Source organism: Oreochromis niloticus, linkage group LG2 (genome assembly GCF_001858045.2).
Source record: "Oreochromis niloticus isolate F11D_XX linkage group LG2, O_niloticus_UMD_NMBU, whole genome shotgun sequence".
In the NCBI taxonomy this organism is placed as follows: domain Eukaryota; kingdom Metazoa; phylum Chordata; class Actinopteri; order Cichliformes; family Cichlidae; genus Oreochromis; species Oreochromis niloticus.
This window is the reverse complement of record NC_031966.2, coordinates 27,064,703-27,083,343: the sequence shown is the minus strand read 5'-3', so window position 1 is coordinate 27,083,343 and position 18,641 is coordinate 27,064,703. Positions and strand designations below refer to the sequence as shown.

General features: G+C 43.3%; 1 protein-coding gene and 1 long non-coding RNA gene across 6 annotated transcripts in view; one reads left to right on the top strand and one right to left on the bottom strand.

The window, feature by feature from the left end:
- Nucleotides 1-15,391, bottom strand: part of nexmifb (neurite extension and migration factor b) — a 52,034-nt gene extending 36,643 nt beyond the window's left edge. Inside the window, exon 1 of one of the 4 annotated variants that reach the window (XR_002064551.2) lies at nucleotides 14,650-15,390. The gene's annotated coding sequence lies outside the window, so the exon portion shown is untranslated. Of the gene's footprint in view, nucleotides 1-10,931; nucleotides 11,025-14,649 lie in introns of those variants that run through there. The other 3 variants (XM_019367560.2, XM_019367565.2, XM_025897172.1) reach the window with 3 other exon arrangements.
- LOC112841921 (uncharacterized) lies at nucleotides 11,787-16,937 on the top strand. Of its 2 annotated transcripts, none has more exons than XR_003213399.1 (3): nucleotides 11,787-12,429; nucleotides 14,360-14,421; nucleotides 16,211-16,937. It is a non-coding gene; the product is annotated as an uncharacterized LOC112841921 (long non-coding RNA). The 2 variants fall into 2 exon arrangements; XR_003213398.1 differs by lacking the exon at nucleotides 11,787-12,429 and adding an exon at nucleotides 12,436-14,239.
- The last annotated feature ends 1,704 nt before the right edge of the window (nucleotides 16,938-18,641 follow it).

Here is an 18,641-nt window from a genome sequence, read left to right as displayed (position 1 = left end):
ACCTGCATTATTAATTACTATTAATCTAAACTGTGTAACATAAGGGGTCCCTGACAACGCTTTAATCACAAGAATTATCACCACACCTTCTAAGCCTTTATGTTTTAGCACTCCCCCCTTATGCTTTTGCCACAGCTGCTGTCATTAAACTTTGTAGGCATAGTTTTTGAAGATAAAAAGCTCCATTAAAACCACATATGTCTCAGTACCTGCCCAGCACCAAACAGCAGACAAAGTTAGCACCTATCAAAGGAACAAAGTCAAGCATCTAGAATGTTAAGGACCCAGATGGTGGAGACGAAACCAGACAAAGCCGAAATAAGAGTGAATATTCAACCACCAACATATCTTGCCAGAAACTCAACTCCAAAAGAACAATCACGCTGCTCCTTGTTTGCAGGATGTGAGAGAAGGTTATTTTTTTTAACAATAGCAACTTCTTAAGCTCATAGCTTTCGGTTATGTGACCGGCGCGGAGAGCTGGAGGGCAGCGTGCCAGCCAAACACTGGATAGAACTGTAGCACATGCCTGTCAACTTTTCTTCTTCTTCCTTTTTTTAAAAAGCCATAAATATTTAGATCTCCTTTTAAGTGAACAATAAATAAAGATATGTGAAGAAACTGCCAGTTTTGAGCACTTGGGATTCCAATACTGCATCCGAGCACAGTATTCCTATCACTATGCCCTGCCAGACCCCCATCTTTCCCAAACTTTGATGTAGCTTGTGGAGAATCCCTTTCTTTATGATGCTACCAGGATGAAAATGTACAAAACTGCAGAGAGATTAAGATTTTGGTGAGAAGTGCAGGGCGAAAAAGAAGTAACGGTAGCGCTAATTAGCTAGCTTTTATTTTATCAATTCAAATGACCCAAAACTGACCTAAGTAGGTCTGGAGAAGGAAACATTCATAGGATGTTGACTCTCTTCTTTTATGGCAGGATTACAAGGATGTTTACATGCTGTAGTAATTTACTTATAAATGTGAACAAACTGAGTGGCTGTCTCCTAATGGTACTCTCAGTTTCCTTTTCTTAGCTGACTGGCTGGTGTGGTCTTCTGCTGCTGTAGCTCATCTACTTTAAGATATGTGTTGTGCATTCAGAGATGCTCTTCTGCATACCTTGGCTGTAACAAGTGGTTATTGAAGTTACTGTTACCTTCCTATCAGCTTAATGAATTCAACACGTTCTCCTCTGACCTCTGGCAGCAAAAAGGCATTGTTGCCCAGAGAACTGCTGCTCACTGGATAATTCCTCCCCATTCGATTTGAACTTGCGATACCTATATTATCAAGCAATTGAACAATATGGCGAGTTGAGGTAAGTGTATACGGATATGTATACTAAGATATATATTAAGTTTCAGTAAGAAAAAAAGGTTTAGCCACGGTCCAGCCTACAAACAGTGCAAACATTACACTACTATAAAATCCAGTGTACTATAATAGTACGCTGTCTGATAGCCCTAACTGATAGAGTTATTTGAGTGTGTCATACACAGAGATTCAAGGGAAAGAGCAGACCGACAATTATAATGACAAAATCTGTGGTCTTCTACCAGCATTAATCTGCTTTGGATGCCCAGCTACACATCTTTATGCCTTCAATGAAAAGTCAAGAGATTTTTAGCACCTACCAGAGAGCCAGAAAGCAATAAGGTGAGGAGGGTCATTAAATCGTAGGGCTCTACTTAAACCCACTACTTCACTTTCTTTGGAAATTATTTCAAATCTTATTTATGTACATATATATATATATATATATTTTAATTTAATGATTAAATAGTGGATTTTCAGGTTACTGCGAGAATCTTGAATACAAAAGGGTCACTAATTCCCTCACTGAAGTAATGCCAGCATATTTTTAAAAAGCTACGAAATTTCTATTCCGTCCTTTACATGCTGGTGTTAGGTTAGCTTATTGTTTATTCACTTCCAGGAAAGAGTACTGCAGAAAACAACAACACATCTACTATACTAGAAAGATATAGGTTTGCTTGTGAAAACATACAATCAGTTACTGGGTTAAAAAGCCTGAATAATGAAGAGGAAATACACATTGAGGAGCCTGAAGTAAGCCTTCAGCAGACATCCACTGCATCTCTGGCCTCGTAACTCCTTATTTTCAACACAATAAATGTCCTGCTTATATGTCCACAGTCTCCTGAGCCAAGACAAAAGCAGCTCATTGATAACAGCTCAATAAGTGGGTATGGGGCTCTCCTAAGGGCTTTGAGGAATTTGCAGTCAATATATGATGATAATGGGTTGCACATGGCCTTTTTAAAACTGTGGTGATATTGCAGTAGCTTGAATTTAGATGCAAACTTTTACAACTCTGTTAAAACCACCAAAAATGCAACTGTAGCGCAAATATATATATTTATTTATGTTTTTGTGGGGTTTTTTAAAATATACCAACCATAATCCTGATATAAAAGAAAAATCTGTTTTGTCTGTATAACAGAGTTATTATTGTTCTCAGTAAATTAATCTTTTACGAGTATTTTGTTTTTTAAAATGAGAGCCTAAAATGAAGACGGTTCCATCCACATCACAAAAATCCGTTCCATTACTCTCACAGTAAAGACTTCCCTTTGTTCTCGGAGCCACAAATTATTTCCCCGTTGCTTCAGAAAGCGACTCCTTTACTTGGCTTCAAAACCAAAGGACAGGGGCAGGAGGGGTGGGAGGAGGGGGGTAGCAGAGGACAGAAGGAGAAGAAAGGAGATACACAGAGAAAAAGCGAGCGAATGAGGCAATGGGAAAGGGAGGGCAGCGGGAAAAGAGCCAGGGAGACAAGGCAGGAAAATGCAGAGAAGGGTGTCAGTCATGTGTTTGTATGTGTTTGGGGCTAATAATGAGGAGGGCACGGGACAGAACAACAACACTGCTCCGTCTACAAACTCAAATCTCGATATTCACCATCTCTGGCTGCTAATACGCCTCCTTTCTTTGATATTTGTTTTCCCTTTTAAAGTCATTGATGTTATTAGTTTTTGAAACCCGGCTTAGAGGCTTATTGATAGGCCGCGCAGATGGAAATATTAATGGCCTCGGAATCGCTGATGAGAAAGAACAATAATTCTTGTCTGCTGCCCGTAAAGCTGCGGCACGTCTACAGCGCAAACCGCGCCAAGAGGGAGTTTCTGTGTTTTTCCTGCATCGAGACGCTCTCTGCGCTGCAGTTTTGGCCACTGTGTGTTTTCAGTGTTCGTCCTCAATAATAAATGAAAACCCAGCTTTCTTGCGAAACACTTAATCGGGCAGTATGGAATCAGCGAGAGCAGTAAAAGGAGCATACTGTCACGGCTTTAATGTGTGTCTCTCTGTGTTCGGTGAGGGGGGTGGGGGGGGTAGCCTCTCTGATGTGCCACAGCTGAAATTGGCAGGCTATCAGTCACAACCCTGTAACACAATGTACAGCATTTCTAAACAGTATAAAGAGAAATGACAGCCAAGAAGGCAGAGAGACAGACTGAGAGAGGAGGAGAGGGATGGAGTCAGTGCAAAACAGAGAGTGAGAGTGAGAGAAAAGCCATTTTTAGAAACCTGATGTGTAAGTCTAAATGTTTTCTTTACAACTGGGTCAGAACAGCACATTATTCTAGACTCACTGAACAAGCATTTGTCGTTTGACGCGCTCAGATCCAGCTCTAGGTGCCGCAGGTTAAATCTCTCGTCAGAATAGCAGAAACGCCGTGGCTGTGGGCTTCAAATGTTACCAGACTGCGCCTGAATTAAAGCAAAAGTTGGCAAAATGTTTGGTGGGAAGGGAGGTGGGGGGGCAAATGAGAACCGGTGTTAATCAGGCCTATTGATTAGAGCCTGTGTGAGTCTGGGAGGAGCTGGGAGCCGGTGGCTGTGTGCATATGCACAGGGGTATTACCAGCACTTATTCTTTGGGCCTGTGGGACAAAGCAGCCTCTGAGCGAGGTGATTAAAAGGCCCAAGCTATTGAGCTCCTCCAATCAATACCCTCCTATGCTATTGGACAGAGCGGGAGGCCGCTTCCTAAGCAACACAGAAACACACGCACACACATGCTAACACGCTTTCACCTTCACAACCCCGTATTTTTCTTCTGTTTGCCCCAAATCTTAAACCAGCTTCATTAAGTGTTGGGGCAAAGGAGGACAAATCCCCATTGGCCTCCTGTAAGGCTTTCTTGACCATACCACATTGGAAAGGGACTTGCCATTTTCATCATGTGCAATGGCCAATTAAACAAATCTAATACAGAGGAGAAGACGGGGTGTGGGATAAAAGTGGGAGCTTTTCATTTAAATGGATAAGGTTAATGAGTTATTTGTATGGTTGACGTATCCTGATGGTTTAAAAGGTTAGGCGCATCTACACAGCTGCCCTTTGGAGTGATCTCCTCCGTTTCACGCTCCCTCAAGCAGTGGTAATGAGAGGTCACTGTGCACCACGAGGGCCCTGGGAGCTAGCAGCCCAGCCAGACAACACACAGCCACCGACATATTACTATTTCCTCCAAAATAAACAGGCCTCGAAGAGAGGAACAGGTCATTTCAGCCCTTTCTCTTAACCTGCCTCTCCCTCTCTCTCGCTCTCTCTTTCTCTTTCAATATCCTGACAAGTGGTCTGCTCTCAGCTCGCCGTGACCAGAGAACACTCCTCTCTCTTGTTTTTTCGGAACATCCACTTTCATATTTTCAATAACTGCAGAATCCTATTTTTGTTTCCTAATGGAGCCCCTCTCCTTTTTCCCCCCATCTCTAAATTCCATTTCACAGAACTGGCCCGCCTTCTTTACGTTCGCTGCCATAACAAGATCAGCTAGGCTTTTGTTTTTTTGGTTTTTTTTCCGAGTCTCATCAACACCTCGGGTAATCCGGTCAAAAATATCTGCACTGCTGACACATAATCAGTTATGCTAAACATAACTCAATCACAGCGTGATTATTAAAGAGCACACAGCAAACACTTACAGCATCACTCCCACCGGCCTTAATGGCCTCGCTGCAGCCCTGGCCACGGCGGCTGCTGAGAATCACGAGAAAAGGCCTGGCTTTGCTTAATTCAGAGCTATTGATTTGGTAATTATTTCATAAGCCGCTATGTCCAAATACTCACAGGCACCGAAAAGCCCATATCACAGGCGACCAGGCAGCCCGGGGTGTGTTGCTGTCAGGTTTGCCAGTGTGAGCGGACAGAGGCGGTGGGTTCTGCTTAAGACAGAGTATTGGACAAACACAAACAAACGAGGCAGCGGCCACTGTGACTCAGTGCTCTAATGAACCAGCGTATTGACTTGCTGGCTTTCTCTTTCTCTCTGCCTGCATGTCTTTCTCTTCCTCGCACACACTCTGCCTCGCTCGCACTCTCTCCCTCTGTCTGCTATGTTTGTATGGATCCCAGCTGCCACTCGGAATACCAATTACTGTAGGTCCAAGATGGGGGGGAAGAGTGAATGAGAGAGAGAAAGAGGGACTGTATGAAAAGGAGAGAGAGAGAGGGAGAGAAAAATGAAGTAAGGAAAGAAAGAGGAGAAGCCATGCAGAGGGAAAATAGCGTGCACCCTGGCAGGTGATGCAGGACGCTCGTCCCCCCCCACTTGGTCACCAGGAGAAACACCGTGGTGTTGTAGCTGATGGCGAGGAGAAAAAAAAGGGAGGGGGGGGGTCCTCATTCCTGATGCGGTGGCACCTCACGAGGAGGGAAAATCAAAAAGCATCTTCATGTGAGACACTTACATCCCTGATGCTCCCTGACACTCCTGCAGCTAACACACAAGGAAGGGAAATCAAAGGGGGCCTTTTTGTGGTCTACCACAAATAGGTGCAGCTCCTGCACACGGAGGAAGGGAGGGGTGTCACATTCCCCCCATGAATTCCTGGGACAAAGCTAGGGTGCTGCATCTCCCATTACCAGATATTTGTATTAGATAAAGGGATTTAGACCAAGGGGAGCTGTTGGGTCCAGTGACACTCCTTCGCGCGCTCCCTTTTCTCGTCTCTTTTCCAACTGCCGCAACAATTCTCATGACAACCATAATGAGCATGCTCACATTCAGCACGATACCACTAATTTGAGAAATTTCCAGCACAAAGACATAATTAGACAAACTAATTAGACGAAGACTTCGCTGCACAGAGATCCTCCACAGTTCAACTCATCCGCCTACCTGCCGATGACTAAAATAGGAAGCAGCCGTCAAGCCCATCCATGCTTATTCCCCTCAGTTAGTGCAGTGAGATGTTTGTGAGATGGCGCACAAGGGAAAATAACATGATCTCTCCCAAGGGCTGCAGACGCTCCTCAGCAGCAGCAGCAGCACAGCAATGCCTTTGTTGTGGCTTTAGTGTCAAATAGGACTAACAGGTCTTACCCAGTCACAGATTGTCTTCCTATTTATATCTGAGGCAGCAACACTGTCTATATGCTGTGAAAGAAGCTGCGCAGTCCTACACCTATATGCCACTGTGCAAGACATATTAATAAATCACAGTGAGCCACTCACATGTGCCTTAAAAATACACAGAGCTCCGCTTGAGGTGTTCATAGTGAGCTATAGGTGAAGTGGTGGGTTTTCTAATGAAGAATATGACAAGAGTACTTAGAGAGAGTTGGAGAGGCGAGGGAGGTAGAAAGGTAATTGATTTTAAAAGTGATGGGAAAACCCACAGGTCTCAGGAGGGAGCAGAAAACCATCTCAACGGATCCAGAAGCCCCAGCTGCCTCCAAGAATAATGGAATTAATTCTTAGTCTCACTTAAATACATTTTATAATGGGAACTTAAATTAACATTTGGTAAGGCCCCCAGAGATGGAGTCAAAGTGTAAATTGTTACCATTTTTTTTTTTTTTTTTTGCTTTTCTCTCAACAATGGAGCCCTTGTCCTCTGAATACGCTTTCCTTGTAGGCACTCGGAAAATAACTGTGCTCGCCCGTTATTGTTTTGTGCAGCGCGCGATGAAAAAACACATAACTAATTTTATTACTACATGAAGGCTGACCGATTCATGCATATACAACAGAAAAACAAACAAACTTCCGTGCCCACATAGAAGTCAGGGGCCAAGACTAAGCATGTGCACATGTACACATTCATATTTTGAATGCTTGGCACACTGTCACTGCATTCACCGTGGAGTCTGAATAGTGGTGGGCTGATTTGTAAGAGCACAAGAGAGAAACACAGACGGTGTGTTACACTGTTTGTTACTCCTAATCTTCAGTCGGGTCAGTAAGTCCAGGTAGACTCACAGTACACTGGCATTAAGAGTCAGCACAGAGGGCTTCTGAAAGAACGGGCAGCGCCTAAAAAGCAATATTTATATATATATATATACACACACACACACACACACACATATACAGCACTGTTCCTCCATAACTACAGAGGACATTATATTGACTTCAGTTTAGTTTCTGGAGACTTAATTTAACATTAATCACAACTACAAACCCCCTATCCTTAAAACAGCTCTTCACCTTAAAGTGCTGGACCTGCCTTGTCCCCATAAGGAAGACAAGTCCCCATTATATGACGGTGTAAACAGATCTAGGTCCCCACAACATGAGTAATACCCACCCACTCACACACTCACACACACGAACACTGAGCACGTAGCACATACAGTACAGCATGCACAATGCACACGAAGACACCGCATCTCCAGAGGCCTCATCACTCGAGCCAAAACACCGCAGCAGCATACATCTTTGATAGCGGCTTTTAAACCTATTAGATCATATGGCTATAAAGTATGCATACAGACTGTACACTGGCTCTCCCACGACAAAGAGTTTCTCTCAGTGGAATTACCTGCATAAATAAACCATAAGCAAATCCCAAATATTGCACACAAAAGGCAAAAAGGAAAAAAAGTGCACTCATGCAAGTGCATATACACACTCACGCCTCAGAGGGAGATCTCAAAGGAGCAGGTAATACACAAAGTTATTTGAATATAAAAGGGAGATACCTGGTCTTGTGATGTTCCCGAAGTATTTAGCCGAAAGTGACAGAAACAGAACGACGACAGGAGCAACAAAAACGTGTTTTCACTGGAAGTAATAACAGCGATGAGGGCCAAGCATGTCCTTGACACCACTGGTAGCATCTTATTAAATGTAATTTTTCCACTTCACTTCCCCACTAGTGACTACATTTACATCTGTAGCCCCCCCCTTAAAAAACTGTATTCTTGTATCACACAATAATGACTGTTCCGTCCACTGACTTGTAAAAAACAAAGCAATCCTCTTACATTTTGAGTTTAATTTTGTCTTAAACAAGCCGCAACCACCGATTTTTTTTGTCGTTATTTGCTGACTCCCCCCTTTTGTGCCACTAACCCGCCAATTTACCCTTAAATTATTAAAAGAAAAGCAGCAGATCCGCTCAATTAAGACGACTATCTCGAGGCAGGATTTTTCTTTCTTTTTTAAAATAATTTCTGTTCAAAAATGTCTTAAACAGATATCAAATTAGTTGCAGATTATTTTCCTAACAATCAAGAAAATGATTGACTCACTAATTACTTGAGCCCTAGTCCAAAGCCACCAAACAGCAACTTTAATTAAATTACACGCTCTACAATGAGCTAAAGAACAATTCTAATCAGTGTATATGATATAAAAAGAAAAGACAGAGTAAACAGCACAGGCATTCGGTGCCCGCCTTCTGGCTGGTTCTGGTGCTCGTTGCGATGGACAAATTTCAGTGATTATTCATACAAAAGCACAACCAATCATAATGAAAATACCAAATGCAAAGAGATGCATAAACGGAACAAATAAATGCGGCACTTTATTCAAAATCGCAGCTAAATACCTACATCGGAAAACCTGGATATTATTCATTAAATGCAGCAATGCTGAATTTGAACCAATATTACAAAGAATCTCTGAGGCTTTGTGTGACTAAATGATGAATTAGCCCTTTTATCAGCAGCGGCTACACTGAGGTGCATATTTGACTCCTCGTGGAGAGCATTTTACTGGCTCAACTGTGATATATGCGGGTCGTATTCTGTCAGTGTTGCTGAGTGATGACTTGGGGAAATGGGTTAGAAGAGCACCGAGAGATAGTGAGTTGAAAAATGTCTATTTGCGCATGACAGAGCTTCGGTACGTCACCCAGTGCTGCTGTCAGGGGTGAGCCCAGAATAAATGTGAAGCTGACATCCTGGCCCTTCAAGTATCTTTATGCTACAATTAGCTGCTTGTTTATGACAGCAGAGACTGGGTCACTGTCATGATGGAAAATATACAGTAAGTGTGAGTGTGCAAGAGACAAAAGGAGTCCCGAAGCAGAAGAAAACCCAGAACCAGGAGATGGAGAAATCTTACTGAGCCTTGCTAGAGCTAAAGCACACACACACGGAGAAACAGGGGAGTATACACACAGCTGTTCATCCTAGAAGTCAAAGTACACACTTCATACACTCTCCTGCGATGCATCTGAAATGAGAAGTCCTAATTATTATTTCCATTGTGTCCCACTCCTGTGACAAGGACCACTAGCTGTGAATGATTATAATTATTACCCGTAGTAGAATAGCAGTCATGCTGTTGTATCATCAGCAACATCATCCAACAGATCAGGGTCAGATCCAACTTGAAATTCATGTATGCAACGCAATTCACATCCTCTGTGTTAAGATATTCAAAAACATTTCTCATTTGACTTCTGCTCAGAAGCAGTATGCATGGATTATGTTTTGCCTCTGGCGCGCTATGGTAAATGAAAAGTAAAGCGCCATCCGTCAGCTGACTGCATCTGACAGAAAGACCGTTGCATCTGCTCCACAGACCTTTTTTTTTTTTCTCACTTCTTCCCATCACGCTCGCCTGCATCAACCACAACTTATGATTAAAAATAGCCATTTGATTCAATTACCTCTAATGTTTGATTAGGGCACAAATGCCGCAGTCTCCACAAACAGCAGCACAATTAAACTGAAGTGAATTACAGCAGATCTTTGAGCGAACGCCGGCCATGCCATAAATTTTAAATACTCGACTTGGGGAGTGAAAAAAAGAGAAAGAAAAAAAAGAAGAAGATTTACAGCAAAATATGGCCTGTCTCTTATTTGTACATAAATTCACAACATCGTTTAGAGTAGCAAACAAGTCTGTCTTGAATGGCTGGTAATTATGTACAGCAGCAAATAAAGCGTGGTTTTCTTTTCTGAGGCACTGGTGGCTTGTTAAGTGGTGAACAGACAAAACAGCATTTAGAAAATGAAAGGTGGAGGGAAACATCCAGGGCACAGCGAGCTTCTCTCCCATTAGAAACAACGCTGTCTGTCTCGCGACCGTTTGTTTGTTCCAACTGGCTGTACTGGAAAGACGTGCCCCGAACCCCCACCACCAACACTAACTACGTCTTTCTTGTTGTTTCTGTCCCCTCTCCCTCCGTCTGTCCGTCCAGTCCTTCCTCTAATCTTCCCACCATGTCCGTCCCCCATCTCCTATGCAGCTCCTCTGTTTTGTTTTGGGTTGTTTTTTTTGTTTTTTCTGCATCCTACCTAATGTTTTGGTCCCTATTTTTCACTTTATCAGTCCTTCTTTTTTCAACCCGCCCACATCCACTCCTTTTTCAACCACCAAATCAAAAATAAGGCTAACAAATGTGGCCTATTATCCAGTATTCGGGACACTGACAGTACGTGTCCATGAATGTAGAGCTCCAAATGGCTCAAACATGAGGAATCTAGAAAAAAAAAATATGTTCGAATTAGACCAGGGGCACTGCAGACAAGGGGAATCTATTACTGTTATTATATAACAAAAAAACAGAGCTGTTATTGCCACTGTGTGCACCATTACAAAGGAAACAATGCATAGGAGCACACTGTGTGAAACCAATTAAAATCCAGCCCTGTCATATACCTTCCTCTCTTTCCAGTCACGTTGTGAATATGCCATTTTTACACCATTCATAACGGCGCACCTGTGTCCACTGCGTTACATCTCCGCCTCTTTCAGCATCCTTCTCAAATTTTCCAGCATCGGATCTCACTCTCTGTTTCAAGAATCCCACGAGCTGAAAATACAAGGGGGCCCGGGAGAGTGTGTGAGCAGAACAGGGGAAATTTCACATTATCTATCTATCTGCAATATAAGAGTGTGATGTGGAAGCAGGAAATGAGCTATGAACGTCAAGCCTGCATGCTCATGGTCCCAGTGGCCACCAGCCTACATATTGAGATCAAGTAGGCAATGTGGAAAGTGGTTTAATAGACCCCAGTTTAATTGGACTTTTATTTGTTAATGGCTGAAATCCTGATGCATTACTTTAATTATCTTGGCAGAACTAATTCATGAACACGTAGGAAAAGAAAAAAAATGTGGCCGGACTTGGCATTTAAATAGCATCCAAACGCTCCCTCCCTCCCTCCCTCCCTCCCTCGCTCTCTCTCTTTCTTTTTAAAGCTCCTATCCTCAAAGTACTCTGCTTTTGCTTTCCATGGGATTCTCTCTGATACGACTTGTAAGGCATGTGATGGTTTAAACCCTCAGTGTGCTTTAACCAGCCAGCTGTCATGAATGAGTCCACAGAAAGAGGAGAGGAGAGCACTGAGGCCATTTTTCTCATCTTTTTTAAAAGCGCTGGGGCCCACCCAGATCCTATACGTGAGCATGGCCGTGTTTGCTCTGCCCTCCGAGTGCAGAGTAGGTTTGGCTGCTGCCATGGAAGTGAAAGAGGAGGGGAGGGCGGGCTCACTTCTACACTTACTAAGCCCACTCACACATGAACTGCTCCGTCAATGCTGAAGAGCAGCCAATGAAAAGGTGAGTTCCTTAATGTCTTTCTGATTGCGTCGTTTCTAATTCATCACATGACTGCACTGTAACAGTTTTCGCCTCACACTGACACTTGTGTTCTTTAAAACAGGGCGTTCTTTAAAGCAGTTTAGCACAGTTTGACTTTCAGCTACAGGGGAAAATGTTTTCCTCCCTCAGCCAGTGCATGTGTACAGTATTTTTGCATTTCATGGTGTGTTTGTGTGCATGCTGCAGATTGCACTGGAGCATGTTTACGTCTGTGCACACGCAAGTAGTATGCGAAAACAAATGTGTGTGTCTTCCCTGGAACGGCTCCTGTCTGGGTGGGGGGGAGCGGAGCAGGCGGTGAAAGAGCTCAGCAGCGCCTCAGTCCCTCAGGACGGACTGCAGCTCTCTCCTCGCGGCCATGAAAAGCAATCAGAGCTCAGCCTTCTCCCCTGGACTTACCTCTGCCTTTAATTACAGAACTCAGCAGCAGCAGCAGCACAGAGAAAGACTGCCTCCGCTGGGCCACAGCCAGCCCGTCACAACCCCAGCACAGGACTGAGGTCGACACAGCAGGCCTCGGCATACAGTGGCCTGACATAAGCACAGTGTGCTTAAACATGCAGTCGGCCCCGGTGAGCTCAGCGTGCTTCTGCATAGACCGAGACTTGGCTAAGGTGCTTCTATACTGAAAACCACAGCGCTCCAGGCATAAAACACAGCAGGGCTCCATATGAGCTAGGAATGGCCTTTCTGTATGCCTAATGAGATGTTCTCACCTGTGCTCTAGCAGGATAATGCAACATAAGCGACTGGGGAATTACGGAAAAATAATCAATAACACAAATAAATGTTTGCTGCTCGGTACACACATGCACACACTGCCGACCAGAAGCATGACCCTGAGATATGAAGAATGCGAACACTTGTAGGGAAAAGGATTACTGATGAGGAGCTATTCATTGTGTATAATTGAGACTCTTTCCCATTCAAGAGACATGAGAGTAGAGGCCCAACATGTGCCTTTAGGCTGAGCAGAGGAGAAGCCACGGTGCACACATGGACAGGGGAAGATAAGAGACTATGTACACAAGCTGCTGGTTTTATTGCTGCAACATAACGCTCGGATAGCATTTTAAACACATTTTCAGAAAACCTGCCAGCGCCGTCCTCGCTGCCGTGGAACCGTGCCACGCTGCTGAAATGTGTCATTGGGCTCAATTTCTCACCTAATTTCAACCGAACGGAAAATGGCACTTTGGTGACAGCAATGAGGCTGACCAGGAGGAGATGTGAGTGGCAAATGCCGTAAAAGACAAATCTCCACGGTGCACTCGGTGGCACGTCGCCGAACGAAGGCACGGCTGATATGATAGCTATCATCATTTCCGTATCTATGATCCTCAAACAAGGCCCTCTCCCCCTCCACACGTCACATAGCCTCGGGTCCAATGGCGCACTGTGCCGTCACACGTGATAATGACACCCACATCAACGTGTCAACTCAATTTGGCCCTCTTATAGGCTCTCTTTGACTCAATCAATGCATGGCCTTCCATCTGGGTTCCACTCCTGTCCTCACATTAGAGGAGTGGGGACGGACAGACATTTTACTAACGGCTCACTATACCTGCCCCCACTCTCCACCCTTGGACATCTGCAGTTTAACATCACATATTACATATTTTCTTTAAACTAATAATCCAACAACTTTCTCAGACCGTGCAGCAAAGTCAAAAGCACCCTGTCAAGTAGGCTACAAAGGCTTCAAACACAAATCAAAAACCAAGTCATGCCGGGTCAATAACTGTGAGCTGAACAGATCATTAACTGTGGCGATAAATTTGCCAAGTTTTTCTTCTTCTTCTTCTTTTTTTTTAATTTGAAAATCCCATCTTACAAGGCATTCCAATAAATATCAGGCAGGCACATTTCTAGCTCGTTAAAATTTAATCCAATTAAATCCCTATTTAAAACAAAGTTACACCTCCACAACAACCAAGCACAGAGGCTGTTATCTTGGACTGCAGCTCATTATTTCTCAGAGAGGCTCGTCTGGCTGACAGTGTGGTAGACTGGGACATCCAGTAAACATCTGTCATGAAGCATCCTTACAGGGGAGCACAGACACAGTAAGCTACTGATCCAGTGACCCGACAGTGCAGGCATTCACACATGCCTTGGTGCACCTGCGTGTGAGCCTCTGCTATCGTCATGTTTAGGCCAATTTTAAGGATTTGTGCTTATAAACCGTTTATGAATCATTTATTCGCCATCACAGTGGAGGGGCCTAGAGAGATGATGTGTTATCCCATTAGGTTTCAATAGCTCATTCATGAATCATTCATCAGTTTGGACTATAGATTATTCCCCCTTTATTCATTTCTTATTCATTTTGGGCCAGTATACTGCTCGGGATGCATTACGTTGCTTCAAAATGACGTCCACAGGCCAGCGTTTGCCTTCAAAACATGCAAACAGTGCAAGGTAACTGGCATCAACGCGAACAACCACACGTGGCATCTGTATTTGGATTGAATTTGTGAGCCTTAAGCGAATAGATCGGAGCTTGTGCTTTAAGTAAGTGGGGGTATTTTTTTTTCGCAGGGAGAAGGTAATCGATGGAGCAGAGACGAATGAATGTAGGCTACGACAGCTGTCCCAAGGAGGTAGGGCTGCTACTACACCGCATGCATGGTGTGAGTTCTCCCTTTGAATAAAATGTCCGATCAGACCAAATCAAGGAAGGCAGGGATATAAATCAGTGTGTGCGTGTGTGTATGTGTGTGTGTGTGTGTATAAATCAGGCTGTCCTGTGCATACCAAATAGAGCTCGCTCTCTATTCAAATACACACGGCACGCTGAATAGCAGCATAATAGCGTTTTCTCTGCCTACCTCCAGAGCGTGTGCGCCCAAACTGCGTTTTTTCCCCCGTCGCAATGGGATCCTTCTCAGCTGCCCTGGACAGTATCAGAGATGCGTCTTTCCCCCGAAATGCAAACACTTCCCCTGCATGTCCCCCAACCCTCCCTCCCCTGCCGCCACCACCAGCACCACCACCACCAGCAGCAGCAGCAGCCCGGGCCTCCAGTAATAGCAGGTGGACGCGCCTCTCAATGATGGAGACAGCGCGACTCTCCTCTCCCCCGCCGCTCCATTTTCAATTACGGAAGAATTCGTATTCCAGGAAACGCGCTATAGGGCAGCCAGCATGTCCTAATATCGCCGCTTTTCTCGGGACCAACAGGGGCCGTCGCCTCTCAAACTCCCGATTCGTGGCGCCCCCTCGCCTGTTATCTACCTTTTACGAGATGCTTGATGTTGCCATTGTCACGGTGTATTTTTTTTTCGCCTTCCTTTTTTTTCTTTTTTTTTCTTTTTTTTTTCAGCTGAACCTCTACCCCTCCTTGCGACGCGCAGTCTCGTAGGCGCGCACTTTACTTGCTCCCCCTCCGATTCTTCTTGGTCCGACCTATGAGCGCGCACAGCCAGCCGACGCAGGGCCACGCACTGCTTTGACGGACGCGCTGAGCAAATCAGGTATAGCCCACTCCAAATAGGACTGTATCATAACAGGGCAACTGCAATGACATGAATAATGAATAGGCTACTCATGTTTGCTGTGCTGTGTGATAGGCCCACTCACAATGCGTACCGGACTGGAAGCGATATTTGGGGAGACTTGAGCGTCTCTCGCTCTCTCTCTCTCTCTCTCTGTCTCGCTCTCTCAGTATGAATTTGATTAGCAAACTCAATAAACCATTACTTTAAAAAAACGTGTTTTGCATGTACATGATTATTTCTGTGTTATTAAAAGGGGACAATGTTTTTTGTGTATTTTTATGGATTTTAGATCATATGTTAGAGTATATAACGATGTCTATCTATCTATCTACCTATCTATATGTGTGTGTATATATATATATAATGTATATTGCCCTCTTCACTGTCCAATTTTCAGCTTCACAAATACATGTTTTTAATTATTTCCCTGATTACTGATCGATTGTCACACTGAAAACATAAAATGTTATTTTAAAAAGTGGCAACAGCCTGATTTCATTTTTCAGAGGCCAAAGTGTCAAATTCAGACTGCATCCTTCACATGTGACAGGGTAGACCAGCATCATTAACTTAACTCACCACATTTGTAAGTGGCACTGGTTTGGGAGTGGTTTTCTGCGTGTCTTACACAGTTGCTGTGAGCCAGTGGACCACTGTATTTGATTGCGTTTCTACTGTCGTCTACTTATGCTCCACACTGTCACTTTTTTTTTTTTTCTTTTGGGAGGGGACCTATTTAGTGCATGTGTGTTACACCGTCCAGGCTTAGATTATTAGTAGAAATCAACACTTCCATAATAGATATTTCTTTTGAGGGTCTGTGAGCTGTACAGTTAAGATCCACCTGAACACGTGGTCACATTTTCTCATTCCTCTGTGTTTCTTTGTGCAGGCCAAGGCGTACAACATGCTTCAGGCTGAAGGCGGGTGATTGCACAGGGTGGAAGGTGTAGGAGGATGACTGCCGAACCCTATGCAAGTTGTCAGCGTGCTAAATAGGTTAGGCGACCCACAGTACTGCTGACTCTAGCCTTGGACTGTGGGCTCTGCCAGTTTTACAGGTGGGACAAAGGACTCACCCTTCCCTGCTTTAACTTTATATACAGTTGTATACTGCAGACAGATCTCTTGGATCTTTGATTGTAGTGTTTGCCTAATAAACCAGAATAAAATTCTCCCTGGAGGTGGTCTTTTTGCTCATAGCAGTGACTGTCGGTCATATCTAGAATCTGTGTATTACACATCCGGCTCTCTAAAATTAGAGTTTGCTGTTGCTAATGACAAAGACTTCCATCAGATGTACACAACAAGGAAAGGCAGCAAAAAGCAAATGTTCAACATTTTTGCACAATGGACTGAAACATGAAGTGTCAGCTGTCAGTTTGTAAAACAGTTAGTCATTAAATTAATTGGTTGGTATAATAATGACAATTATGGTTTCATACTGTTTAATGAATAACAAATACTAAACACTTCTTCTTTCAGCCCCTGAAATATGATGATTTGATGATAGTCTGAAAAATAAAGGGTCTGATTTCGAGAACTTCTGGTGGATATTTTTATTTGTTTTCTAATATTTTACAAACAAAACTTCTCTCCTGATTGATTCATTTTTCACTTGCTTAAAAATGTCTGTCCCATCGTATTTAACATTGTTAAACTTGAATAATCAGGTTATAACTAAAAGGTATTCTCTCAGCCAAATAAAGCGATTACTGTTTATCTAAACTGGGTCACAGTTTACATACAATGGATTATTATGGACATTTGTTTTTGGTCTATATCTTTTGACTTATTTTAACTACTCTACTAAGTCCTGATGTACTAAACAGAGGACATCCTGGCCTTTCCAAAGATATCTCATGTGCTTGGGTGTCTTTTAGCTCCAAAGAGGCAGGAAATTACAAAACAGTTAAACTGAAAAATGTTTTTTCTTCAGTTCTCAGGTTGTTGTATTCAGTCTATAGCTATTTGTGGCCTATATATAGTCATCATGGGCATGAATGTTATGGTCATTTTGGACTTTTAATGATTTCTTTGAACTGTTCTTTTTACAGAGTTGAATAATTGTAGAGCATATATCATTAATAACTTTAACAAAAATGAATTGGGCCCACAAGATTTTTAATATAGTTGAAATTTTCTCTCATCCATCTAATCCATAGTCCATACGTTCACCCCCCACTAATGTTTGATTAAATGTCCCTTAGCGAGTTGTACCTGAACCACACACCTTTAGAATCCATCAACAAGCTTCCGGAGCAATTCTGGCAGGATATTTGACGACTCTCCTTGGTAGAATTTGTAGAGTTCATTTAAATCGGTTACTTTCCTGTCACACACCCAGCTTTTAAGCAAGTCCACAAATTCTAAATAGGGCTGAGGTCAAGGTTTTGGGACGGTCATTCCAGAAGCTAGTTGTTAGCCTGCTTTATCCACTCCAAAACCAGCTTTGATTCATTTTGGCTCATTTTCCTGTTGGAACAGACTGTGTCCAAATTATCATCTTGCTAGCTGTTTGTTTGAAAAAATTGAGTAATCTTGAGGTAGCCCTCTGTTGGGTCTCCACTTGCAGGCCCCGCTGGTTCAGAGACTTATCACCCGTGAACAAAGCAAGACAAACAGCTTAACCGGTTTTTAACTTGCGGCGCAAGGGAAGCCGATCAGATCAGGATCTTGGAGCTGAACGCTCCTCCACCTGTTCCCAGCCAACTTCGACCCCCAGCCTTCCCTGCAGCCTTTTATTCTGTGAATACACGAGCATAGGTGAGGCCATAAATGGCAAGAAGTAAACATCCTTACTAAATAAGGGCACAGAACCTTTAGATGGAATGTGCCTGCAGTTAAACACTATAACTAATTGCTTCCCCCACATCCTACATATGTAGGGGAGGAACAGAAGAATATCTGAACATGCAGTTTAAGACAAGGTTTACAAATTTAAGTACAATAATGACAACTATTACCAAAATCAACTTAACACCCTCCTTTTATTATTTTATCCACTGTTTACAATGTACCAGTACCACTGGCAGGAAAACAGCCCCAGAGCATGATGCTACCACCACCGTGTCTGACATTTAGTGCAGTCTTCTTAGATTTAAAAGCCACGTCAATCTTTCATATACAGGCTATAAACACTCTTTTTTTTTTTCAAATACACATAACAATACATAGTATTCAACTTACAATCTCCAAAGAAATTTCAGTTCCAGCTGTATGTCTCAGTTTTTCCATATTAGTCAGTCTGCTGTCATTACAAAGAAATGCTACTCTCATAACTCTACAGATCATGCTAGCATGGCACTGAACAAGCTAACTTG